General features: G+C 46.7%; 1 protein-coding gene and 1 non-coding gene across 2 annotated transcripts in view; one reads left to right on the top strand and one right to left on the bottom strand.

Moving 5' to 3' along the window:
• Ccdc12 (coiled-coil domain containing 12) overlaps positions 1 to 16,312 on the bottom strand; it is a 48,998-nt gene that overhangs the window by 30,892 nt on the left and 1,794 nt on the right. The window lies entirely within an intron of this gene.
• On the top strand, positions 7,762 to 7,886 carry LOC127184470 (U6atac minor spliceosomal RNA). Its single transcript, XR_007830116.1, has one exon. It is a non-coding gene; the product is annotated as a U6atac minor spliceosomal RNA (small nuclear RNA).

The following is a 16,312-nucleotide window of genomic DNA, read 5'->3' as shown; positions in this document are numbered from 1 at the left end:
TAACCTCGGGTCTGATCATCTGCTTCTCAGTGTCACAGTCTGAGACAGGAAGACAGCTGTCTCCTCTTTGGTGTGATCTACAAGTGATAAAATCCTAATTAAAGCCACTAAAGCACAAGTCAGAACTGGCACATTTTTTTTTGCGGGGGGGGGGGGGGGGGGGGGGGGGCACGGACCGGACTACTTAACAAGGCCTGTAATCCTCACCTAATCCGTGTGCTCAGCTGAGAGGTCGAGAAAGCCAGGCCACAAGAGGACTAGATGCAGTTCCGTCTACTGTGGGGCCTCGGGTGAGGTTCTGGTTTTTCAGAGTTGCAGTATCTCCAACTGCCAAGTGACAACAACCTTTGAAGGAAGGAAACGTGAGGCACGCCTGTGATCTGACTGCTCTGCCCTGTGGCCGGCACAGAACCAGTCATCAAAGGAAGAGGCAGCAATCCCCAGAGATGGGCACAGCAGAGCCAGCACTCACCTATGTCTTCAGAGTGGCACCCTCCTGGACTTGTCCCCAGGTCACCTAACAAAGCTCTCCACTTAAGACCAGGCTCAGTGACACACACCTGTAATCTCAGCAGGCAGAAGGGCCAAGAGTTCAAGGTTTGAGGCCAACCTGGAAGTCATTCAGTCTCCACCAAAAAAAGGCTGGTGGGCAAAGGTGCTTATAGCAGGCCTGTTTAATCCCATCGGATGGGTGAAAGAACCAAACCCTGCAGGTTGTCCACTGGTATGCGCATGTGCACACACAAACACACACTAAAATGCAACCCCTTAAAGTATCCCAGCATGTACCCCTCATCCCTTCAGTGTCACAAGGAGAAGGACCTGCCCTTATCCTGAAGACGACACAGACTCTAGCTGGATACAGAGAACCTGAGTGAAAGCCAGGCAAAGCTAGTCAGAATATGCAAGGGACACTGAGGTGGGAGGGCACATCCTGAATCTAGAGGCTTCCACTCCACCTGCTCAGCTCTTACCGTTCCTCAGCCTAAAGTCCTTCCTCCTCTTCCATACCTTCCACTCAGTCCCTCAAGCGTCTCCAGTCCCAGCCAGGTAAAGCTGTGAGTTACTCAGCCTGGGACAAGGACCCCAGAAGAGGACGAGAGCTGTAAACTAACTAATAAGAAAAGGTGGGATACATGCACCCACACTGAGTCAGAAGCTTCCACCTCCATGTGACTGTTGTATGTAAGTAGCACCCTCCCTCCAACAGGCTGATAGCTTCTGCACCCCTCCACAGCACTGGGTAGTGTACTAGTGTGTGGGGCTCAGCCTGCACCTTCTCTCTCTCTCTCTCTCTCTCTCTCTCTCTCTCTCTCTCTCTCTTTCTCTTTCTCTCTCTCTCTCACACACACACAGGCGCAGTGCACAGAGGCATTCAACAGTAAACATGATGCCATCCCTCACACCCACACCAGCAGTGAACCTTACGAGAATGACCTCACATACACTCACTTTCACTTCCTGTGGAGAGAGGACCTGCCTATCACAGCTCTAGGACCGAGGACAGGAAAGCTTGGCCAGGTGTAAGGAATCCCACCACTGCCCTGCCCTGCTCTAAAATCTCTGAGGGCTGCAGGGGGTGTTCGAAGGACAAGCGTGCTCTGCTCCATCCCCAGCATTTTCTCTTTAGACAGAACAGCTCTCTGAAGCCTGGATCAGAAGAGGCTTGGGGTGTAGCTATTAGTCAACGGCATCATGGTCCAGAGCTCTGCAGACAGCAACAGAAAGCTAATGACCACTGAAAACACTCCACCCAGGAGGGGCATCCAGCACATGACTGTAATCCCAGCATTTTGTAGACTACAGTAAATGGATTTCAAGTTCAAGGCCAGACTTGGCTATGAGGTGAAACTATCAAGAAACTAAAATGAAACAAAACAAACAAATAAAAATAACAACAACAAAAACGAGCCAACACACACAAGCAAACAAAACCCAATGCTAACTTAAAATTAGCACCGAATCAATGTCATGCACAAGGGAAGGAAAGCAAAATAATCACTCCCAAAACTTTGATCTCTACTTCACACCATAGAAAAATAAATTAATTCTGGATAGACTGGCCATCTAAAGGTGAAAGGCAAAACAAAACGATGTAAGAAAATATCATCACAATCTGGCTATATTCATATGGCCATAAGAGACCCACACATGAGGTATTGTGAGGAAATTAATATGTGGGACTACTTTAAAATTAGAACTTTTTCATTTAAAAACAAGATGCAACTAAGGAGCCAGGGAGAAAGCTGAGCTGGTAAAGTGCTTCCCATGCAGGCACGAGGACCTGCCTTAAGCCAGCATGGTCACACCTGTCATCCCAGTACTGAGAAGGCGGAGGCAGGCGGGCCCTTGGAGCTAACTGACCAGCTATGTTAGTCAGCAAGCTCCAGGTCCCAATGAGAGACTCTGCTTCAGGAACACTCAAGGCTGACCTCCGGCTGCACGCAAACCACACTTGCAATTGACACCTGAGAAACTGGGGCTGCGGGGCGAGCTCAAGTGGAAGTGCTTGCCTGGCACACAAAGCAAGGCCATGAGTTTGAATCCTAGCACTTCATAAACTGGGTATGTTGGTTCACACCTGTAATCCCAGAACTCAGGAGTTGGAGGCAGGAGGATTAGAAATCCAAGGTCATCTTTAGGATTCAGAGGAGGCAACCTAGATCACAAGAGATTTTATCTCCACCCCCACCCCTACACAGACATGGTGGCTCATGCAGGAGGATCTGCTTGATTGTGAGGCCAGCCTGGGCCATATGGTGAGTTCAAGGTGAGGTGGAACTACCCAAGACCCATCTTGCCGTCCATGCCCCTAAAGGAATAAATAAGCTACTAAACTCCCAACAGTTGATGGACGAAAAGCCAAGATATAAAGGAACATATGAGGCCTGGGACTAAGGAGTGGATGGCCACACTGGTTTATGTAGAGCCTCAAACTGCACTGAAGACTTGGTTCCTTCTAGACAAGTGCTCTCCCAGCTGAGCTACCACGCCGGCCTTCCAGGACCTGTTCTGCCCCCCCGCCCCACTAAGCTGAGCTAGTTCTTGCTCATCCTGAGATGCTCCTTCCTTGGCCCACACCCACCCCTACCTCAGAGGCAGAGGGATCTTTGACGCCCAGAAGCAGTGTGCAATCTCTCCTACCACGTGGCCAGTCGCCCTGAGTTTCTGCCAGCATCATCTTCCCTGCTGACGGCCTGCCTACATACCTCAGAGAAAGCCTTGAGGTGGGAAGTCTGTCTGGTTTGCACTGTAAAGCCACCCCGAGGCCTAGTACGAAGCTGGTAGTGGCTGCTGTGAGAATGCATGACTACTATTCCAGAGAAAGACGCCATCTTACTTCCAATAGCAGAATGCCAGGGAGCTATCTATCAGAGTCGCAGAAAAGTGCAGCACTGGGCCCCCTGGGGAACAAGCACGCCAGGTGTCCAGGGTGTGGCTGGCCAGAACAGGGGGCTAGAAGAAGGGCCAGAGAGCTGCAAACTGTCTCCCCATGATCCTGACACACAAGTAGGTCTGACCTCTGACTCATACTGTCCTTTGCTTTCACACACGCACACCCTTGGAAGGGTGAGTCCATCCAAACTGTCATGCTGGCTCATCAAGAGGTGCTGATGGATCCCCAAAGCTGACACCCACAAGGTTCTGTAGACGTGTACTTTTTATCTACTAGTGTTACTTATAACCTTCCAACCCACCAACACTAGGTAGGAGAGAAAGAAGGTTAGAATAGAAAGGAGACGTAGACCTCTTTAGAGTTAGTTCCTTGGGGCAATTACATTATTTATTTATTTGGTTTTTTGAGACAGGGTTTCTCTGTGTAGTCTTAGCTGTCCTAGAATTGCTTTGTAAACCAGGCTGTCCTCGAACTCACAGAGATCTGCCTGCCTCTACCTCCCAAGTGCTGGGATTACAGGTTTGCACCACTGCACCCAGTGGCAATTCCAATCTTCGCAGGCAGTTTATCCAACAGTCCAGCTAACCAGCAAACAGCAAATGCAGCAGCCAGACAAACCAGGAGCAGCCTTCTTCCTCCTTAGACTCCTTTTCCTCTAAGGGCTCTGGCATTTATACCCTCCCAGAGTCTTCAGAATTAAGCTATTTACAGCTGGCAAAGATCACACCCCTTTCTGCACCAGCATGAGCAATCATAGTTAACAGCTGTGGACAAACTAAAAGCAGCTCCAGATCCCACACTTGGAATTAAAACAAAAACATATTTACATAATATAACTTGAGCTTTGCTTTGCTTTGTAGTTTTTTTTGAAACAGGGTTTCTCTGTGTAGACCTGGCTGGCCCAGAACTCAGAGATCCGCCTGCCTCTGCCTCCTGAGTGGTAGGATTAAAGGTGTGCGCTGCCACCACCTGACCATAACTGAGTTTTTAAAGAAACCAAAACTTCCACTATAAGGTTCTCTATCTCCTTGATCTCAGGTCTGAGAACTCACAAAAAAGGACACTTAAGAACAGAGATGAGACATCACCATGCTGGGATTTCCTTTCCTTTTTCTTCCTCCTCTTCCTCTTTTAAAAAATTTTTTAAGCTGGGCATGGTGATATACACCTTTAATCCCAGCATTGGGGAGGCACAGACAGGTAGATATTTGTTGAGTTCGAGGCCAGCCTGGGTCTACAAAGAGAATCCAGGACAGCCAAGGCTGTTACACAGAGAAACCCTGTCTTTTTTTTAAAAAATGTTTTTTTTAAATTATGTGTATCTTGGGGTGGGGTAGGGGGAGCAGTAATATGCTTGTGTATGCAATAGTCACGAGGTCAGAAGAAGCTATCAGCTCCCCTGGAACTAGAGTTACAGGCAGCCGTGAGCCACCACCGTGGGTGCTAGGGATGGAACGCTGGCCCTCTGCAAGAGCAGTGCATGTTCTTAACCACTGAGCCATATCTCCAGGCCTTTACATTCTTCCTAATTAACATGCTGCCCTCAAAATGAACTCTACTTTCGAGGAACTAGGTCTAGATGAGCAAAGCTAAGGCCAGAGAATGACCCCTTTGTTTCCACCATAGCAAGGCCAGCCCCACCAACTGGCACCCAGCAAAGAGGGTAGAGGGCTACCTGGGCCTCCCTCCTTTAAAAGGATAAGGAAGAAAGGTCCTGGGCCAGACATTTGTAGCCTCCATTGTCTCTTATCTCCCAGCTGCCAGTGAGGGCAGAAGCCACATCTCTATCCAACAGACAAGGGGGTGGGGTTAGACAGAGCTTTACAGATTGGCTCAAGGTCTAAAAGCACTGATGAACAGAGCTGAGGTTTCAGCCAGCTCTGCCTGGCACCAATACCCATGCTGTCTCCACCACACCACTGGGCCAGTGCTACACCAGGCAGCCTGATGACAATCTCTGATCACAGGGCAGGGGGTTCCTTCATGGAGACTGCAGAGCCCTATGCACTGGAGGTGGGACATGGAGGAATGTGAGGCCGGGTCCTAAGGTGCAATATAGGAACAGCAATAATTCAAACATCCCTGTGGCAGGTTCTTTAAACCCCAGATTTCTTGGTCTGGTAAATAGGAGCGAACTAATATCTAGCTCTGAGACTGAACACAAGGTGAGACACTGTCTTAAATGGCCATGCAAATGTTATGACTGCCAGTCTGCAAGAGGCTGTCAACTCAGGACAACCTCCTGGGCTGTCTCTGCCCAGTCTGTGGCCATGGAGCAGCGTGACTCTGCACATGTCACGTGCTGTTCTCTATGTCTCCTCCCAACTGCTCTCATTCCATCAACATTTGCTCTTTTCCACACTGGCCAGGCTCCCTCCCTGCTACTCACAGGTTGGATGGTGCATATCTACCCTGGTACTGTCCTTCCTGTGTTATGAGTGTCCTGGGTGTGCAGCTCACGGCCACAGCACTCCATTCTTATGGTGTCCACACAGGCAGCCTGAGACTGTCATCTGCTGGAGGTACCAGCCTGAAGATGGACATCAGTTCAAGGCTCCTGGCCAACCCTTGGCTCCCAAATGCTGGCCTGGGGGCTGCTGGCTTCTACTCACTTTCTTCCCTCAAATCCTAGTAGACACAATTCAGGCAGAAAAATAGGTCTTATATACTGAGCTAGGGCCTCAGAGCTGTTCTGTTTAATAAGGTACCCAGGAGTCACAGGTGGCTATTTAACTGTAAATTAACTTAAACTGAATTTCACTCTAGCCACATGTCAAGGGCTAAAAGCTATGTGGAGCTTGTGGCTGTGGGTCGGGACAGTGGTGACTACAGATAGCCATCACTACACACAGTCTACTGCACAGCCCTGCTCTGCTCCTACAGCTGCTAGGCTAGGAGTTGCTGCTGAGCTTACAAGCTGTCAATCAGCTCTTGGTTTCAAGGTTGCATCCAACCCTTAAAGATGGGCTAGCAACAGCATTGGTCTCTCTTCATGTCATGGAAGCAAGAGACAGCCTAAGGATCCAGAAAGTCAAGCACCATGGGTGTTTGTGCAAGTTTCTTTTACAATGACTACATGTGGACATTGAGGAAGAAAGGGTCAAAGGAGGACAAAGTGGCCTCATACTGCCCTGCTGAAAAGCACTGAAGGAGAGCCACAGAGATCCATCCACATAGCCTTAAAACTGGTCACCTACCCATTTAGTGTGAAGGGCGGGAGGGAAGGAGGGCGGGAGGGGGAGAGAGGGGGAGGAGTTCAACTACGATAGAGGAAAGAGTGCCCAGGCTGGCTGATCTCCTGGCTCCAGAAGAATTAGGTCACCATTCACTCAGCATTTTGAGGAGCAAACTCTGTCCTTGCCTAAATCACTGCCAAGGACTTGCTATCAAATCTTCCAAAGTGTCTCTGCTGTCACCTGTGTGCCCCTAAATGTTCCCATCTCTGAACTGCTCCCCTGGAAGCCTCACCTTCCGGCTCACCTCCCACTCCACGGCTAAGCTCAAGTTTTTTTCCAATGAGGCTGCCTCAGACATGAGGCTCCCTGAGACAAGAAGGCCCAGGGCACGGTACATCGTGTTCAGACTTCCTGACTGCCCACCAGGGCTGGCTGACCACAGGACACTGCTTTAGGTGGCACGGTGACCCCACAGGACTTGCAGGCCTTAGATTCCAGGCAACATCGTTCCCCGCCCTCCCCAACGGGACCCTGGCAGTCCAGCACCTGAGCCTCTTGTGCTTTGTCCCTCACAAACCTGTCACAAGTGAGCAGGTTAGCTCACCTCCAAGTGTTTGGTAAACCTACAAAGCTGTGTGCCTAATACACAGAAATGACGTGGTTCCAAATCCCATCTGTCCTCACTTCCCACAGTGTAAGAAGGGCTTCAGACTCAATGCCACTAAGTTACAAGCTTATAGCTGGGGTGGGCACAAAACCATGGGAGAAACCAACCCACCAGAGTCCAACTGCTGGGGGCCATCAAGGAACAGGTGCTAAAGGTCAAAGAGCTCCTAACTAGTAAGAAAGTGCTTAGCCCTGTAGTCTACTGTTATGTCAAAGGGCTGAAATAGAAAATGTAGTGCGCTTCCTCCCTAAGGGAGGGGCCTCCTGGGGGCTTACCTGCAGACAACAGACAGTCCACGCTTCCTCCCAATCTCCCCACTTACCCTGTTGTACAAGGAGCCACTGTGGGCTGGAAAACTAACTCAAAGTAATTTAGACACCTGTCCTGCTGACACAGGACAACTGGGAATAGTAAACCTGCTTAGGAGATCCTAAGTCAAACAAAGTAGAATTTAGCTAAAAGAGAACTGCCTCCAATATAATTCAGGACTCAGTAGTAATCAGACTTGCTAGAACTGTGAAAAGATGTATGAAAGGCGAGAAGGTTAGCACTCCCCTTGACGAGGGTAGAAGAGGCCCTTGGTCCTAACAACAGGCATACGGTTAAGGCACTGCCACCAATTTGTGGCATCTAACCACCTTGTTGTCAAATGGGGGCCAGGAAGGAGTTCTAACATGTTACCAGATACAAGGAGAACTGGGAGAGTTCGTGTTCTGAGTACGTGTTATTTGGAACATAGGGTTCAATGCTACCTGCTCCACAGCAGTCTCTTGGTTGGATTGTTTCCCAGTTGCTGAAGGAATAGGTGTTTAAATGTTACTGAACAAAACAAAACAAAACAACAACAACAAAGCAGCAAATAATAATAATAAAGAAAGCTGAGAAGAGATTTGGGGGTGACAGTGAATGTGGAATGAATTAGCCTAAGGCCTGTAGAAGTAAAATGTCTGTTTAAGGCTGGCTCCTCTTTTGTGTGTTAGTCAGAACTTGTCGAATGCTATTATTAAAAAGGTTTTCTTTGCCTGACATGGTGTCGCACGCCTTTAATCACAGTGCACTGGAGACAGAAGCAGGTGGGTCTCTGTGAGTTCCAGGCCAGCCTGGACTACAACGTGAGTCCAGGACAGCCAAGTCTACATGGAGAGAAACCTTGTCTTGGAAAAAAAAATTTTTTTCCTTTGGTAATCTTTAAGTGGTCAGAGTGATTTCTCACAGGAAAGGCATATTAATTCTGTAACACTTCCCTGCAAGCATTCATCTTAATGAAAAAAAAAAAAAAAATCACACCAGGCCTAGGAGTGTAGCGCAGTGACAGACACACACCACCACACAGAACAAGGTGGAAAAAATGTCACTTAAGAGCCCGGGCATAGTGGTGCATGCCTGTAATCCCAGCACTCAGGAGACAGAGGTAGGTGGATCGACATGAGTTTGGAGGCCAGCCTGGTCTACAAAGAGAGTTCCAGGACAGCCAGGGCTATTACATAGAGAAACCCTGTCTTGGAAAACAAAAAAACTCCAGAGCAGGAGCGGGTTCAGTGAATAAAGGAATTTCCAAACAAGCCTAACAACTTGACTTTATTCCTGAGGCCCACATGATGAAAGGAAAGAACCAACTCTGAAAAGTCTTTCTCTGACCTCCACACTGGTGCCTTGGCATTTGTATAGACACACACACACACACACACCACACACACACACACACACACAACACACACACACACACACACACACACACACGTAAAAAAAAAAAAAGCATAACAGACACATGTTTTCTTTCTTTGGCTGTTTTTGTTGCTTCTCTGTGTAGCCCTGGCTGTTCTAGACATGCTGTGTAGCCCAGGCTAGAAGTCAGGTGTGGGAGTCCACATCTATAATCTCAGGATTTGGGAAACTGAAGTAGGAAGATTATAAACTAAAGGTGATCCTGTGCCGAAGCAATTGGGGTAGCCTATGCTACACAAGAAAAGACCATCACAAAATCCCGGCCAGGCCAATCTGGGCTATGTAGCAAAAACTTCTGTCTCAAAAATAAAAACAAACAATCAAACAAAAAACCCAGGTTGAAGACACAGCTCGCAGTTAAGAGCGCTGGTTGCTCTTCCAGAGGACCCTGTTCAATTCCCAACACCCACACATGGCAGCTCACCTGTAACTCCAGTCCTAGAGGTTCTGATGTACTCTCATACATATAAACACATTTAAAAACAAATAAAAAATACTGGAGGAAGCATGACTGACAGCAAACATACAGGAAACATAATCACAAGGAGGCGGGTCAGAAGCATGATTGACAACAAACACACAGGAAACATTATCACAAGCAGACGAGTCAGACTGCACTAAACTTAGAAACTTCTGTACTTCAGGGGACATGACCAAAGGACACCACAAAAAGAAAACCTAGGGAGTGAGAAAAATATTAAGAAATCTCAAATTTAGTAAAGGTTTTATGTTCAGAATATATAAACAACTTAACTACCTCAGCAAATGACAAGCTGATCAAAATCACACAGCCTAAGACAGGAACAGACATACCTTCAAAGAAGATACACAAACAGCAAATAAGCACAGATGTTCAGTATCACTAATTGCTGAGGAAATGCAAATCAAACCCATAGGACACTTACCTGTTAGGGATGGATATAGTTTTAAAACAAGCAAGCAAGAAAGAAAAAAAGCGAAGAGAGAATATAAATTGAAACCAGAACCCTCATGCGTCCCTGGTAGGAGATGAAGTGGTGTGGCTGTTGAGGTCAACAGTTTGGTTTCTAAGAAATAAACGGGAAACCAGAACATGCCTAGAACCCCAGTGCCTGCGTGGCTGAGGCAGGAGCATATTGAGTCTGAAGTGTTTTCCAGGGCTACAATACAACAGCAAGTTTGAGGCTAGCCTGGACTCCATACTCAGACCCTCTCTTTAAAAAACAAAACAAAAACCAGAATTAGCGTATAGTACAGTGATTGCACACCTCAGTATGTATCCAAAAGCACTAAAACCGTAGTCAAGCAACAGTCAAAAGGAGTCCACCACTGGGTATTAAAAAAGTGAGAGGCAGAGCCAGTGGGCGTGAAGCTCAGTGGCAGAACTTAGCATGGGTTCAACCCTCAGTAACCAAAATCCACAAAACACACATGGTACATCTGCACCATCTGCTACTATTTAGCTTTAAAGAGAAACAAAAGCCTGATGCTTGGTACAATACTAAGCAACACTGAAAATCCGTGCCCACTAGCCTTTGCAATGTGGCTTAGAGAATAAAGGTCTTGCCGCGCAAGCCCTATGACCTGAGTTTGATTCCTGGATCCCACAGAAGAACTGACTCCACAAAGTTGTTCTCTGACCTCCTGCACATCTAACCCCATCACCATAATATTTTTTTTAAGAGAAAAAAGTTGTACTTATGCTAAGCAAAGTAATCCAAACCCAACAGGCATATCCTACTTAAATGAACTATCTAGAGCTGGGAAGTCCAAGCCTTACAGAAAGTAAGCTGGAGCTGGAGTGAAGGAAATGTGAGCTATTGCCTAACAGGTATAACAGTTCTGCAGAAGTTGGTCAAAGCTTTGGAAACTGTGGTGATGATTATGCAACGCTGCATAAACTTAGTACAACTGAAAAAAAGAGTCAAACAGCAGGTGTTTTTATATAGTCTACCACACACATACAAAGTGGCACAGAAAGGAAGGCAGCCATAAGCCAAGAGAAGAGAAGCTGTGACAAGACTGTAGCTCTTTTTTCTTTACTGTTTTCAAAATGTATTCTTCATTTATTGTATGCATATGAATGTTTGCCTGCATGCAGGTTGTGTACACCACATGCATCTAGTGTCCCAAGGTGAGAAGAGGGTACCCAATTCCCTGGAACTCCAGCTACAGATGGCTGTTAGCTATCCTGTGGTTGCTGGAAATCGAGCCCAGGTCCTCCACAAGAGCAACAGATACTCCTCTTAATTGCTGAACTATCTCTTCAGCCCTCTACTGTGGATTCTTTTTTCTTTTTCTTTTTTGACAGGGGAGGTGGAGGTGGTTAGGGACAGGGTTACTCTGTGTAGCCCTGGCTGTCCTGGACTCACATTGTAGACCAGACTGGACTTGAACTCAGAGATCCACCTGCCTCTGCCTCCCAAGTGCGTGCGCCACCATACCTGCTCTACTGTGGAGTCTTTTTTTTTTTTTTTACATAATTTATTTACTTTTATTTTATGTGCATTATTGTGAAGGTATCAGATCCCTTGGAACTGGAGTTACAGACAGGTATGAGCTGGGTGGGTGCTTGGAATTGAATCTGGGTACTTTGGAAGAGCAAGCAGTGCTCTTAACCACTGAGCCATCTCTCCAACTCCTACTGTGGATTCTTTAGCTTATTCTCAGCCTATATGGCAGCTGCATATCATGTTTTCAGGTTTGGCATAGACAGCCGTGGCTGGTATTTTCAAAGAGACTCAGCCAGACAGGCCTCATCTCCTCCATTTTATCTGAAAAGCACCAATAGTTACACTATGGATGTACAAATCGGTTTTGAAGTCATGAATGATTTCTCACACCAGATGGTAGAACTTTGTAGATCAGCTCACTGAACTCTTGATAGCATCTCATTTCACTGAGCACCACAGTACCATGCCAACTGAGCCATCTCTCCAACCCAATTTTTGCTAAAAATCAGATAATTCACCACACTCAGAACGTATGAGAGAGCACACAGTGGCTAGGGGTGTAGCTCAGTGGGAAAGTATATGGTTAGGATGCACAAGAGCTGACTGATCTCTATCCGGGCACCACAAAGAAGAAAAGAGATTATACAGTAAGGAGTTTCCAAACCTACTCTTATCTCGGCAGCCATTTCCAATCACGTGAGGAAAAAGAGGAACAGCAGCAGCAGTGTTTGACGGCACAGGCCTGAATCCCAACTGCTCTGGAGGCTGAGGCAGGAGGACTATGAAGTCAAAAGGTTTGCCTGAGTTACAGAATTAATCCAAAGCCAGTTTAACAAGACCCCGTCTCAGAACGAGAATGCTGGAAATACACAGCTCAGCGGAGAGCTGAATGCGTAACTGGCTTGAGGATTTAAATGTGATCATCAGTATCACAAAAGATAACGGTAAAAACTCAGTGTGGGAAAGAGCTGTCATCAACCAGGTAGTGGTGGCACACTCCTGTAAACCCAGCATTAGGGAAGCAGAGGCCGTGAGTTTGAGGCCAGCCTGGTCTACAAAGAAGGATTCCACAGAGAAACCCTATCTTGAAAAACAAGAGCTCTCAGGGTATCTCCTTCCTCTAATGCTCCGTTGGTCTTAGTCATGTGACCTCGGACAAATAACCGAAACCTTACAGGCTTTGAGCTGCCACCCATAAATGAACAACAGTAAAACCTTCCTTCCTCCCACTGACTTATCAGGTTGTCATCAAGACCAGATAAGATAAGCTGGGCTGGTGATACGTTCACCCAGTTAACCCTGAAAGTGCTGCTGCATTTAGTAATAAATGAACCGATTAGAGTTACAAAAAACAAAAAAAAAAAAAAAAAACCAGGCTCCAGGAACTTCCAGCTCCCTCTCCTCCTTTTCCTTTACTGGGCTATCTCCATCTAACACTAGGTTACTTGGTATTTGACTCCCCAGCTAAACAGAAGAAAACTGGAAGAGGCCGCTTTCCCCACTTCTACACTACAGTGTCTGGAGCCTGCACAGTGTGCTCAGTATATATTCCTGAAAGGAAGAGACTGCCAGCTCCAACGACGGGTTTGGAATCAAACCAAACGTTTTGTTACACAAACTGAAAAGTCAAGAAAAAAAATTCTAATTTCCCTTTCTTAATAAAAAGAAAAGGGCTGGGGAGGGGTGGGAATATAAAACTAAGAGCCTATAAAGGGCCAAGCCTGTTGCCACACGTCTTTTAATTTCAGCACTTGGTAGACAGAGGCAGGCAGCTCTGTATGCATTCCAGGCCAGGCAAGGATATAGACAACCTGTCTTTAAAAAAAAAAAAAAAATCCAACACCCAAGCCGAGTGGTATTGGCACATGCCTTTAATCCCAGTACTTAGGAGGCAGAGGCAAGTGGATTTCTGAGTTTGAGTCTAACCTGGTCTACAGTGTGAGTTCCAGGACAGCCAAGAGAAACCCTGTCTTGGAAAAACAAAACAAAACACCAACATCCTCTACCCCCTCCAAAAGAGCCCATGGATAGGAAAAAGGCAAAACTCTGAGTCAAGATGGATGCTTTGCAGTTACTTCTATTTTATTTTTATTGGGTTTTGTTTGTTTGTTTGTTTTTCAAGAAGGGTTTCTCTGAGCTCTAGCTGTCCTGAAACTCACTCTATAGTCCAGGCTAGCCTCAAACTCACGAAGATCCACCTGCCTCTGCCTCCCAAGTGCTGGGATTAAAGGCGTGTGCCACCACGCCCTGCTATCTTTTTTTTTAAATTTACTCACTTTTTTATGTGTGTGTTTCACTGTATGCTTGTATGTGTGCCACATGCATGCAGCCAGTGCCTGTGGAGGCCAGAAGAGGGCACTGGACCCCCTAGAGCTGGAGTTATAGACAGCTCTGAGGAGCCATGTGGGTGCTGGGGCCTGAACCCAGGAACAAGAGAACTGCTGAGGACCAACAGTGAGCTCTCAATTCTAATGCAGAAGCCATAAGATTACCACATGCAAACTTTCTGGAAAAAGCCAGAAACTTTCTGAAACCAGAACTATGAAATTTTAACCCAATTAAATAGCAATCAGTGTGTCAGAGAACTGGATAATCTAGATGAATGTACAAATTCGTAGAAAAACACAATCTAAACTGATTCATGAAGAAACAAAAAAAATCTGAATAGTTAGTAAGCATAACAAATCAGCACACAGACTTCTGGTTAGCATTTACAGAGCCCTGGGTTTCATCCCAGCACCACAAAAAGATTTTTCTAAAAAGTGGGATTGAATATGGGTCAACCAGTAAGGTACCTGGTAGCAGGCATGAAGACCTAAGTCCTGAGATCCTTAGTACCCTGAAGCCACTTAAAAGCCAGGTGTGTGGACACCTGTAACCTCAGCAGTGGAGGTAGTCCCCTCACTAAGGGGGCCGAAGTGAAAGTACCCTTGAAGCTCCCTGGCCAACCTGCCTAAGCAAAGTGATGAGTCCTAGGCTCAGTGAGAAGAGTCCATTTCAAAAAATAATAGGGAGGGCGGAGGAACGCGCTCAGTCACTAGAGGGCATGCTCTGCAAGCACGAGGGCCTGAACTCAGAACCCAGAACAAGAAAAGAGCAGAGCGTAGGTTGCACAGACCTAGAGGCCTTGTGCAGAGGCTGCAGACCCAGGTCATTGCCTGCAGCTTGCTGCTGGCTAGCAGGCCTAGCCAGTATCTGAGCACCAGTTCTCAGAGAGAGACCCCATCTCACACTTGATGGCAACCTCTGGCCTCCACAAGCACCACACGTGGGCGCGCGCGCGCGCGCGCGCGCGCACACACACACACACACACACACACACACACAAAGATATCACCTAATGTTGACATCTAGCCTCCACATGTACACAGGTCCAGAGACACATGAACAGTAAGTACATGCTCCTCCTGGCCAAAATAAAGATAAAGCAGGCTAAATCAGTAGCAGATTCTGCCAGCCATGGTGGCACACACAGTTAATCCCAGCACTTGTGAGGTAGAGGCAGGCGGATCGCTGTGAGTTCAAGGCCAGCCTGGTCTACAAAGTGAGTCCAGGACAGCAAAGGCTACACAGAGAGACCCTGTCTTGAAAAACCAAACAAACAATCAGTAGCAGATTCTAGCACACAACTAAAAGGCCCCAACTTTATAATAACTACATACACTATAAAGCCCAGCTTGGTGGGTCATGCCTATGATCCCAGCATGAGGAGGCTGGCGCCAGGAGGATTAGAAACTTAAGGTTGTCTTCTGTTGCTTGGTGAGTACGAAGCCAGTCTGTCCCAGGAACAGGAAACCCCACCTCAAAGACAAACCAAAGACAAAAAGCCTAGCAAGGCAACATCACAGCTGAAGAAATGGAAAACAACTTAAGTGAAAAGGCACTAGGACATTCACAGGCTGGTAAATTTCACATGTGTAAAAATGACATTGTCCCAATGATTTACAGGTTCAAGGCAATCTCTACGAAATCTCAGCACTGCTCTTTACAAAAACAGGAAAACGTATTCCAAAACTCAGATGGAATCTTTTTTATTTTGCCCTTCTGAGACAGGGTTTCTTTCGATGTGCCTCCAAAGCTGGCCTTAAACTTATAGCAATCCTCCTGCCTGAGTCTCTGAAGTGCTCGGGTAACAACCATACACCACCAAGCCAGCTTAAATAAATCTTTTTTTAATCCCAGCACTAGGGAGGCAGGTAGATCTCTGTAAGTCCAAGGGCAGCCTGGTCTACAAAGTGAGTCCAGGACAGCCAGGGCTATACACAGAAACCCTGTCTCAAAAAACCAAACCAAACCAAGCCCCCGCCCAAAAAAGTATTTATTTATTGAATGTCTATGGGTACTTTGTCTGAATGTACATCTGCGCACCAGAAGACGGAATCAGATAGTTGTGAGCTGCCATGTGCATGCTGGGAGTTGAACTCAGGACCTTCGAAAGAACAATGAGTGTTCTTAACCACCAAGCCTTCTTCTCTTCAGCTCCTTATATGGAATCTTTTTTTCTTTTCTTTTTCTTTCTTTCTTTGTTTTTTTTTGTTTGTTTGTTTGTTTTTTGTTTTTTTTTTTGAGACAGAGTTTCTCTGTGTAACAACTCTGGCTGTCCTGGACTCAAACCCACATAGATCTACTTGCCTCTACCTCCCGAGTGCTGGGACTAAAGGCATGCGCCACCACACCCTGCTTGCTATGGAATCTTTTGTTTTTTGTTTTTTTTAAAGATTTATTTAGTATTATGAATAATGGTGCTCTGTCTGCATATACACCTGAAGGCTAGAAGAGGGTATCAGCTCTCATTATAGATGGTTGTGAGCCAACATGTGGTTGCCTCTGGTGGAGCAGTCAGTGCCCTTAACCTCTGAGCCATCTCTCCAGCCCTTCTTATGGAATCTTAAGGGAATTTCAATGGTGAAAACAT

This window comes from Acomys russatus, chromosome 32 (assembly GCF_903995435.1).
Source record: "Acomys russatus chromosome 32, mAcoRus1.1, whole genome shotgun sequence".
NCBI classification, from domain to species: domain Eukaryota; kingdom Metazoa; phylum Chordata; class Mammalia; order Rodentia; family Muridae; genus Acomys; species Acomys russatus.
The sequence above is the reverse complement of the archived record's forward strand: the minus strand, read 5'-3'. Positions and strand labels throughout refer to the sequence as shown.